Below are 10,990 nucleotides of genomic sequence, written 5' to 3'. Positions count from 1 at the left end.
TAAACACCACCTCAGACTCTACTCTTTCATTTTATTCAGTGTAGTAGACTCTCCAAAACCATAAAATGGAATCCCAGATGCAGAGGGAAGAAGTTTTGCTCCTTGTTACTTTGTTTGCTTTTAGTTGTTCTTCCCACTACCACTGGTTTGAACGTGTGTTCCATTCAGTGGTAGGTACTTAATTCAGGCAGCATTTTGAGAAGGGCTGTGGGTGGAGTGTGATAAAAAGAATATTACTAAAGAAAACTCACTGGGATTTTGACAATAAATACAAAGTATTTATTGACTTAATTTTTCATTTACACAGAACCCTGGAGGGCACTAACTCGAACTAAAACTTCACATCTGACGATTTGCACGAAGGAAAAAAAAAGCCATAAGACAAAATTGATCCAACAAAATGAGCCCAAAGTTGTAATGATTGACCCTCTATAAAGAGAACCATTAACCTTTTTTTTTTAAAAAGACAATTTTGATGTTTTTGTTTAACAATTTCCTATACTTATATAATGAGTTTTAGAAATTTACTTTCTGGATTTCCCTTCCCAATTCCCCTCCCTCATCCTCCTCAATCATTCTCCCATCCTATCCTTCATTTCACCCTTGCTTCCTTCCTAATCATCCTCTGTCATCCCCTAGGTCAACCCCTTCTCTCACTCCATTCCCTCTCCAATTGGCTCCGATATTTTGAATAAGTCCCCCCTCCTATTTCATGTCTCTTTTATGTGTGTAATCCCTAAGTTTAATTAATTACATGAGCACAGAGGAATTCGACAGAACAACTTATCTATGTGTACAGGAATGAAGAAGGTAGTGAAGGAGAAAATTCTGGTTTCTTTGCAGACTCAACTGTGTCATGTATGTTGTTCTGGAAACTGTCTTCGGAGAGGATGTTTTGCTGAGAACAAACACATGGTGTTTCTGGTAGCTGCCTGGGAAAAGGGCATGTGATGTTTAGAAAGGGTACGAGTATAACCCTGGACAACAGTGGGCAACACCATGGAATTGGCTTGCCTTGCCATTCTTCGCTGATGCTCAATGGACTTTGATGAATCTGGTCTTCATTGACCACGCTTTGGAATTGGTTCACCTTTCTTTCTCCACTGACCATTGTTTGCCATGGCTTTGTAGAGAGAAAAGCACCAGGGAACTTCTTGTGGTGATAAATCAATGGCTTCTTGCTGCCTCCTCGAACCCAGGCCAATTGGAAGAGCTCAGCAATTTTTTCTGGGTTGAACTGTCCTTGGTGATTCGTGAATGGTGTTTGCAAGTAGATCGACCCACCTCTGCTGACTCACGTCAACTGAACTGATATCCTGATGATGAAGGTTTAAATCGCCCCAGAGAACCATTTTCGAAGCAGGTCCACATTGTCCATTGTTTGCCCTATTGTCATTTCCTTTTCACTACCACTGGTGGATGGTGGGCTAAAAGAAGGTTAAAGCATTTAAGAACTCTTACTAAAGTAGGTCTTGAAAAATCTAAGCCTGCAGGATAGAACCCCTCCTCCAATAAATGTTGATTGCCAAGGGAGTGGATGGACTTTATGGCCTCTCCCATCTGTAATGAAGTATTGAGTGGCCTAGTCTTGTGCCCATGACCATAGCCACAATAAGTTGAAGAGTTCAATGACTAGGTCCAATCTAAAGGATATCCTTTTTCTGTCCCCTTCCCCATCTTCTGGTTCATATATTCCTTCTACCCACTCTTTCATGATGTTCTCTGAGCTGTGGAGGAGAAGAATTAGCTGTCCTATTTCCACCTGAACAGTTCAACACCACTGATTCCCAGCACATTGTCTAGCTTTATGTCTCTGCCCATGGTAGTCAGAGGCTTCTTCTCTGATGAGAGCTGAGTGCAACGCTGATCTGTAGATACAAATATGGATGTTTGGAAGGAAGTTCGACAATGTATTTAGCATTAGGTTCTTTCATATATCATATATCATATATATCATATATCACCCTAACCATAGGTTCTTGATAACTTTACAGAACCTGGTGTGTATTCCCTCGTGTGGAATATGACTTGTATCCAATTGGAAAGCCACTGGGTACTCCCATGTCTGTGATGGCACTAACAAATTAGGGGCACATCTTGGCTGACATTTTAGCTTGAATGGTTCACCCCCGAGTAAATTTGTAGATGATTTTCTCCCATGGAAGCCTACATAGCACTTTCTTGAATCATGAAGGCAAGCCATTATAGAGGATGCTTCCACCTCAGCTTTATATTGACCCTTCTGTGACCTGTGACCAAAAGGATTCAGTATCCTCAGCAATAGGGTCTTACCATCAAGTTCTGGAGTACTACAAAGAACTATGGCAACAACCTGTAAGGTTGTGAGGGCTTTTGTGATCTCGATGGTCAGCAAATTTCAGGAAGATATCCCACATCTGGCACTGTGATTTTTGCTTAATTTTGGTTCTCTGTTGCTCTGATAAATACAGTCACTCAAGCCAGCTTGGGAAGAGAAATCTTTATTTCATCTTATATGTTCCAGCCCATCATCAAGGAAAACCAAGACTGGATTGGGAAACAGAAACTACAGAGACTTCTCACTGGCTTGCTTCTAAGCTCACATTCAACTACCTTTACAAAATCAAGACCCACCTGCATAGCGTGGTCCTGCCCACAGTAGAACAGGCTCTCCAACATCAGTTAACAGTCAAGGAAATGCCACCTAGACATAGTCAAGTCCAATCTGATGGAGGAAGCTCCTCAACCGAGGTTCTTTCTTCCAAAACTAGCCATCAAAAGAAATCAATGAAAATAAAAAAAGAAAAGAAATCAATAGCTTCAGGGATATCATGGCTTATCCATGGAGGGTGCCTCCATTTGAACTCAAAAGTTGATCTTGTAGATATATTCTGTAACACAACGTTTTATAACCCCTCTCACCAAACCCTGTTCTAACATACTCACCTAAGAGGAGATGGAGTGGAAAGTAACTTTAAAAAAAAAATTGGATCAGAAAGAAATGCTTCTAGGAAATAAAGCAAAAAAGGACGCATTTCTGCATCCTAGATGCTTTCCTTGCATCATCTGTGCAAAGGTAATGAAAACCGTTACGTTCCAGGTACCATAATTACCAATGTTACAAATCATATAAGTAATACTGCTTATCATTCATAAAACACACTGGCACTAATCATTTTGATATGTTTTATTAACTCACTCCTAATGTAGATCTGATGAACTGGAATTGTTCGCCTGCTCAATTTTACATGAGGGAAGTGAGATTTAAATGTTGAGCCAATTTCCCAATACTCTAATATAATAAATGGCAGAGTAAGAAAGCTGCACTTTCTCTGGCTTCATGCCATGGCCTCGTGTGAAATGCAAGTCAGGGTACTTTTGCAGGGAATTCAAAGGATCAATACATGTGGCAGCTGAAAGTTGTCTTGGATGCAAGAGTGGGAGTAAGGCTCAAGTCAGCCGAGCACCAGCTCAGGATTCCTGAAACCAAACAACAGAATATGTTAGAGAGCGAGGAGACTAAACTAAACATCTGGGATTCCTCAGCAGATTGTACAGATCCAGGGTTGAGGGTTCATAATTATGTTGGTCATTGTGGTGGTGGAAAGGTACACTTATTTAGATTCCCACCTCCTACTATGTGCTACTACAGTGGAGGAAATGCCTTAAGTCCAAGGATTTATGTTTTGTTCCTGTGTGTGTGTGTGAGTGTGTGTGTGTGTGTGTGTGTGTGTGTCTGTGTGTGTGTGTGTATCTGTGTCTGTGTTTGTGTGTGCATGCATGCACGTGGAGTGTATAATGTAGGGACTAATCCATTTCTCTTCTACTTTATTCATTGAACCAACATTTCTCAGTCAAACCCAGAGTTCACCAATATGACTAGTCTTGACAGCTATCTTACCCTGGGAATCTGCCCTATCTCAAACTTCCTGGACTGGGATTCTATGTGGACTACAAATCCTACCCATCATTTACCTGAGACCTCAGAGCCATCTCCTCAATTGTTAAGGGTCAAGTCCCGGTGTTGGACCCAACTCCTTTACTTTTGTTTTCTTATTTTTTTTCGTCTCTGTCATAATATCAGAACCAGGTTAAGGTATGACTGGATCACTCAAACAATCACTCAAATCCCTCCACACAAATCTGTTCTAATAAGGAGAAGGACCCTGCTTACTCTCTGTTCTGTAAATTCCGACCTTAACAGATGAGATAAGGATGGGATTATTCTAGTATGTGATTGTGGATGCTGTTGTTAATGTTGAGGGAGGCTGGCAAATGAGGGGCCACAGCTGTGTCACTTAAAATAACAGAGGCAAAGCTGAGTGTGGTAGTGCATACCTATATTCTCAATACTCACGAAGATCACAAGTTCAAATCCAGCATGGGCTACATAGTAAGGCCAAAGGAAGCCTGGGCTACATCGTAAATCCAAGGCCAGCCTGGGCTACAGAGCAAGTCCATGGCCAGCCTGGGCTACATAGTAAAGCCAAGGCCAACCTGGGCTACATAGGAAGTCCAAAATCTGCTTGGCCTACTTATATGACACTTCCCCAAACAACAACAGTTTTTTTTTTCCTTTCTGGTTTCTGTCTCTCCTATTTCCTCTACACAGATACCAGTGCTGTAGTTTGGGTGTGTGGGGGAGAACTTCCATCATGTCTGATGTTCCAGGATCTCTAAAGTAGCAGGAAAACCAAACAGTGCAGCAAACAAGTCTGTTTCAATTGTTGAAGAAAAATGTGACACACGGGAAGTGCTGTCTTAAAGAAATGGCTCTAAGATGGGACAACACCTCGGAAGACTGGGCTTGCATCTTGTGCTAGTTCCCTCATGATAAAAACAATTATGTTCTCAACCAGAGTCCGTGTTGGGAAAACAATGCTGTGCTTCCATTTCAACACTGCGTAATCTCCATATGGCAATCCTGGCAATCTAGTCTGATATTAAACAGATTATAGGACGAACAAGTTGAGTATAAACACTGTCAATAAAAAGGGTTTAAATGATGAATATATATATATTTTTTAATTTTTGTCTGTGGTACCAGGTTCAGTGTTCTGCATAAACTCTAAAAAAAAGGCAATTTCTTTATTTTTTTTTAAATCGCCAAAGAGAATGGACCTTATATTTTTCTATCTAGGTCTAACTGAGACGATGAAATACCATTATTTGCTTTAAAAAAGAAAACCATTGTGTGTAATTTTTAATTTGTTATTTTTAGTGTTTTGGGGTTCATTTTATCAATTATTTTTTCATTGAATTAATTATTTTCTTATTTTCTAGTGTAGATAAAAATTTAGGTTGCTGGTCTTGGTTTCTAATCTAAGAATTAGTGTTGTAAATAAAGTTTCCTCTTAGCACTGTCATAGTTATGTCTCGCACATTTTGATAATATTTTTCCTATCTTTTTTTTTCTTACTGTTACATAGTTTCATTATTCCTTGACATATGTTTACTTGTGAATGTGTAATTTAATGTTTCTGGACTGGGAGACTCCTGTTGTCTCTCATTGAAGACTTCTATTTTAGTTTTGTTGTATTAGCAGAATACATCCCGAGGGGCTGGAAATGCAGCTCACTGGACAGTGTGCTCACTTGGCTCTCACACAGCTCTGGGCTCAACCTACAGTACCTCATAAGCCTGATGTGGTGGTATATGCCCATAGTCCCATTACCAGAAGGAGAAACATGAGTTCAAAATCATCCTTGGGTGCATAGTGTGTTTGAGGTCAGCCTGGGCTACATGAAACCTGTATAAACAAATATATTCCACAGGACATCTTTTCTTAGGCATTTGCCACACTTTGTTCTATGGTTTCTGAGTGTCTGAAAAGTCCAGGGGTACTTGAAGGAAAAGAACATCCTGGTGATACTAGGGACTGTCAGTTCAGAGACATTGGCTGGTGAAGCCATCTCATCCTAGCTGGTTTTCTGCCTGCTTCTGTTGATGATGGGCTGATGCGTGTCCGCACCTTTACTCATAATTGCCCTGCTTCATTTTTAGCTGTACCCATTCTTGTTCCCTGCTGAGGCTGAGTAGTTACACAAAGAATTGGGGTCTCCTTCCAGCCCACTGATTCTCTCAACAATAAGTTCTTTATCTGTAGAAATAGTTTCTCTGTTGCCTACATTATCAGAAATAAATAAAACACTCTTTTCTGTTTTATTTTGACACTCGGTTTCATTATATTGGTAGGGCTGGCCTGAAACTCACTGTATAAACCAGGTAGGCATTGGACTAACAGAGATCAGCTTGTTTCTGAGAACTGGGATGAAAGAGACATACCTTTCTCCTTCTTTTTTTAATTTGTTTTTTAAATTTATCTCTATGATGAGTGTGTGTGTGTGTGTGTGTGTTTTGACCAAAGAGTCACTCATATGCTCTGAACCATGATCCTCTGCAAGAGCAACCAGTGTTCCTAAGCAGTGAGCCATCTCCCCAGCCCCTTCTGTCAGTTTTTGAAGTTTCTCATTGACAACACTTGAATACTGGGTTTAAGATCCTTGCTGACAATTCTGACAATGGTTTTCTCTTGGTGCCACCACCAGGGAACTGTTTTTTCTCCTCTGCTTTTCATTTAGGGGGATGGTCATGGTGTGATGTAATTTCCATTTTGACATCCTTTGTCTAAGACTTGAGCAGTCCTAACACTGTGGATACAGTGGCTGTTTATCTTTCATAAGCTTATGGTGGTGTTTTGGTTTTTCTGGATTTGCCTGATTGAATAAAAGGGATTATACCTCCAGTTCATACCAACAGGCATATTTTATAGGGGCAGGAAGATCGGTCCTCAACCTTCCTAACATAACCTTTTAATATAGCTCCACCAACTGTAAATTTTTTTCATTGCAACTTCATAACTTTAATTTTGCTATAGATATGAATTGTAATGTAAATGCCTGGAATGCAGGATATATGATATGTGATTCCTGTGCAAGTGTAATTTGAGCTCCCAAAGGGGTCTCAATCCAAGAGTTAAGAACCACTGATCTGGACTTAGTGGGATGCCCTTACCAACGTAGATGGGTTGCCCAGTGTTGGTGGGGAGAAGTCTCCAACTCTTGAAGGCAAAGGATCTTCCAAGATCAGGCTTTTTCCTGGGTCCCTCTGTAACAGTGGACACACTTTTGATGGTTACTGATGTATCAACTGACTCCAGGCAGTTTTATTTTACATCCTCGAAGATGAGGATTCTAAAAAGGGTTCTTCTAGACAAAAGCAGTGGCTGAAGCTATCCCTAGTGATCTGTCCCCTTACCTAATGGCTCCTTGTACACAAGGCCAACAATAGATGTTGGAGTCCCTTCTAAGTTGCACCTTTCCAATGTACACTCTTCCTCTGTGCTGTTTCTTTAACGAAGAGCACACATGCTAAACCTGAACCCATCTTGTCTTCAGTCAACACTAACAACCTAGTCCTCTCTGCCAGCTATGCTTTCACATATAACCCAGCTGCTCACAATTGTGAGGCATATTCATGCCTCCATGGACCAACAGAATGGCACCGATTGGCTAGTCTCTAATGACACAGATTCTGTATGATTCTGATTCAGAAGCCTGTAAATCCAAGATGAAGAAACCATCGGCCAAGGAAGGAGTTTTTGTGGGATGTTGACACCAAAGAAGGGATCCAATGTGCTAGGAATAAAAGAGAGGGAACCAAATGCCCTTTCATAATTTAACCTTTTTGCACAATAGCATCATTAATGGATCTTTATTTGTAGGTCGTATCCCTCTTGACCTAATCATTTCTTCACAACTAAATTCCCTCTGGGTATTAATCTTCAGAAAATTAATTTTGTGTGATCACATTCAAACCAGAGATGACTGTGAATATTTGGATATCTATAGTGGGGGTGGGTATTATTCTTCCCACATGGTGTACCCTTAAGATCTCTAACTACCTCCTTCCCCACGGTAGCCTCACTGAATGATGTGAATTCCGGGTTATTAATGAGATACAGACACCAAAACTCATTGTCATATCCTGTCACCAGTATCAAGCTCGAAACAGCAAGAGCCAACTGTGGGAAGAAAAATATGAATAAACTTTATGGTATCTCTAAACTGTAAACCCCCAATTTAATCAAAACATTGTTTTAGACTCAGTTCTCTTATACTGATGTTCTTTAAATGTACAAGCCAGTGGGCTTGCTTGTGACTACTTGTATAGTTTTATACTGTACATTAGCCATCTTCATCCTCACAACTCACCTCCATTTCCTCCTGCACACACACACACACACACACACACACACACACACCCTGCTTCTCCCCTTCCTCTTCCTAAATGCCCCCTTTAACTTAATATCCCTTATTAAAATCTAAATTTCACAGTCATCTGTTTGAGTCTGGCTTGTTTCACTTAACATTGTATTTTACAGTTCCATCTGTTTTTCTGAGAAAAACAAACCCTTTCCCCTTATACATAGATGAAAATCACATCAATGTATATCATATTTTTTAAGCCATTCATCCAGTGATCAACAATTAAAGTTATTCCAATGGCTTGTCTATTGCACACAATGTGGCAAACAGAATGGATGTAAAGTGGTAAGAAATTCTTTTTTTTTTTTTTTGATCGTTGATGTGGAAGGGTCTAGCCCACTATGTGTAGTTTCATCCCCTATGAAGTTGGTCCCTGGGTTGTATGTGAAGGAGAGAAATCTGAGTAAGTCGTGGATAGCAATCCAGTACTCAGCATTTCTAAGTTGTCTTTGCTTCCATTCCTGCCTCTAGAGTCCTGCCTGAGTTCCTGCCCCAACTTCGCTCAGTAACAGACTGGTAACTAGAAGCCTAGAGTGAGAATCTTTCCTCCTCAAATTTATGGCTATGATGAGATTATTCTTCTTTTTGCCTACTAGGTCTTCCTTTTTTGAAAGTTGTCTCTGTTTACTGTTCTTAGAAAGATGATATTACATGTTTTCTCATGGGCTCTCTGTCTCTCACCATGTCTCTCTCTGACTCTGTCTCTGTCTCAATCTCCCTCTGTATTTGTGTGTTTGAGTGTGTATATGTGTATTTTTTGTGTGTTAGTGTGTGCATGTGTGTGTTTGTATGTGTATGTATGTGGGTGTTTGTGTTTTTATAAGTGTTTCTGTGAATATGTGCGTAATTGTGTATGTGTGTGCGTGTCTGACGTGTGTGTGTGTGTTTGTGTGTGTGTGTGTGTGTGTGTGTGTGTGTGTGTGTTTGCTTTCCAGGCTTAAAAATTCCCCAAGGCTGTAAATCTCAGCAGGTGCCTAGAGAAGGAAGATGAAGGGGAGAAAAGGGGGAAAAAATCATGTCATTTGAGTCAACCACACATTGAGGTCAGCCACATAGTAGACCAACAGTCACATAATGGCAGAGTAGTCATAAGAGCAGAGAGAGAGTAAAACTCAAAGTGTGAAGGAAAATGTGCTTAAAACTACGATAGAAGGGAGAAAAAGATGACGGTGCACTTAGAAAAGTGGACATATTTTTAAAAGTTGCCATAAGTGTTAAGCTCTAAGTACATTTAAAAAAATTATGTTAAAGAGGAAGGGAATTATTGGGAAGAGGGAAGGGATGGTCAGAGTGTAGTGGGGACAGGGGAGGGTTCTGAAAGAATCCCTTTGAAGATCTGGAGAACTATGTGACACAAAAAATTAAAGTGCGCTGTAATTTACAGGTAAATTCCATACTTAACCTGCATCCAGTATTCTGTCTACCCATATTTAAAAAAAAATACCACATCTATTTCATCCTGTTTTGGTGCATTTGATCTAATAAATTCCATGTAACCAGAAGTGCTGGTAAATTTTAAAGACATTTAAAATATGACTGGTCGATATCGGGTTTGTCATCAGTTTATCCCGACTTTGGAAGCAGGCCTAGGAGCTAATTTACCTCGCTTTTTGCAAAGAATCCATAATTCATGATTGCCATTTACTTCAATACAAGGTATTTAATCTTGTCAAATTCCAGTTTTGTTTGAATAAAAGTGGCCCTCCTCTAATTGTGGGTTTTGATAAAGCTAATTTTGGTGTGCTAACCTGTGGGCTGCCTCGAAGAGAGAGCCTAGCGTTTTTTCTGATATGGAGAATGACTTAAAGATAACCAAAGGAAAGAAAGGAGCTGGGAAAATAACCACCAAGGATGTTGGTGACTCAGAAACCAAAGACTTTTTTCAGAAAAAAAAAATACATGAAAAGAGCTACTTGGGCAGACTGTGACTCGAGTCATCAGAATAATTGGGTGGGGACTTTATTTTGGGTCGTCAGCAGGATACACGAGAAGCTAAAACCTAGATGCTGGAAGTTTCTAAGCGGAACTAGGGAAGGAACTGGCCTGAGAGGGCTTCTATGACATAAGCAGAGCCTGAATGATGTCACAGAGAGAAGGGGGGATGTTGCACATCTCTTCCACTTGGAGGCGCTAGACGACCTTGAAGGTGGGTTCACTATCTTCGCAGCTTTGTGTGAAAGCCAGTTCAGCTCCTGAACCCCACAATTTTTCAACAGCCTTTTGGTGCCTGACCTGTTTCAGAAGACAGAATCTGGACGACTAGGATATTTTCTTTCGGTAAATGGGTTTATGAAGATAACTGGGACCCTTGTATCCCAGAAAGCTAAAAGTTTTCTCTCGTACAGCAAGTAACCTTATGTTCTAATGTCTTCCACGTTTGAGAGCTGGGTGGATGGTCTAGGCTAGTCAGTCTCCGGAGTTTATTATACTTTGATAACAATATCTAATTCATAACTCTACTACAATGCCAAAGCTCCTCTCTGTGCCTGTGCATTTTAGGAGATAGTATTTCTTTGTTTTTTTTTTTTTTTTTTTTTTTTTTGTTGTTGTTGTATTTTGTTTTCTTTTTTTTTTTTTGTTCTTGTTGTTTTTTTCGGAGCTGAGGACCGAACCCAGGGCCTTGTACTTGCTAGGCAACTGCTCTACCACTGAGTTAAAGCCCAACCCCAGGAGACATTATTTCTAAATGGCTGTTTTTGCCTACACAAAAGACTCTTGTTGCGGTTGAAGATGCAACAGCATCG

The sequence above is a fragment of the Rattus norvegicus genome, chromosome Y (genome assembly GCF_021556685.1).
Source record: "Rattus norvegicus strain SHRSP/BbbUtx chromosome Y, alternate assembly SHRSP_T2T, whole genome shotgun sequence".
NCBI lineage: Eukaryota > Metazoa > Chordata > Mammalia > Rodentia > Muridae > Rattus > Rattus norvegicus.
Note: the sequence above shows the minus strand (reverse complement) of the source record.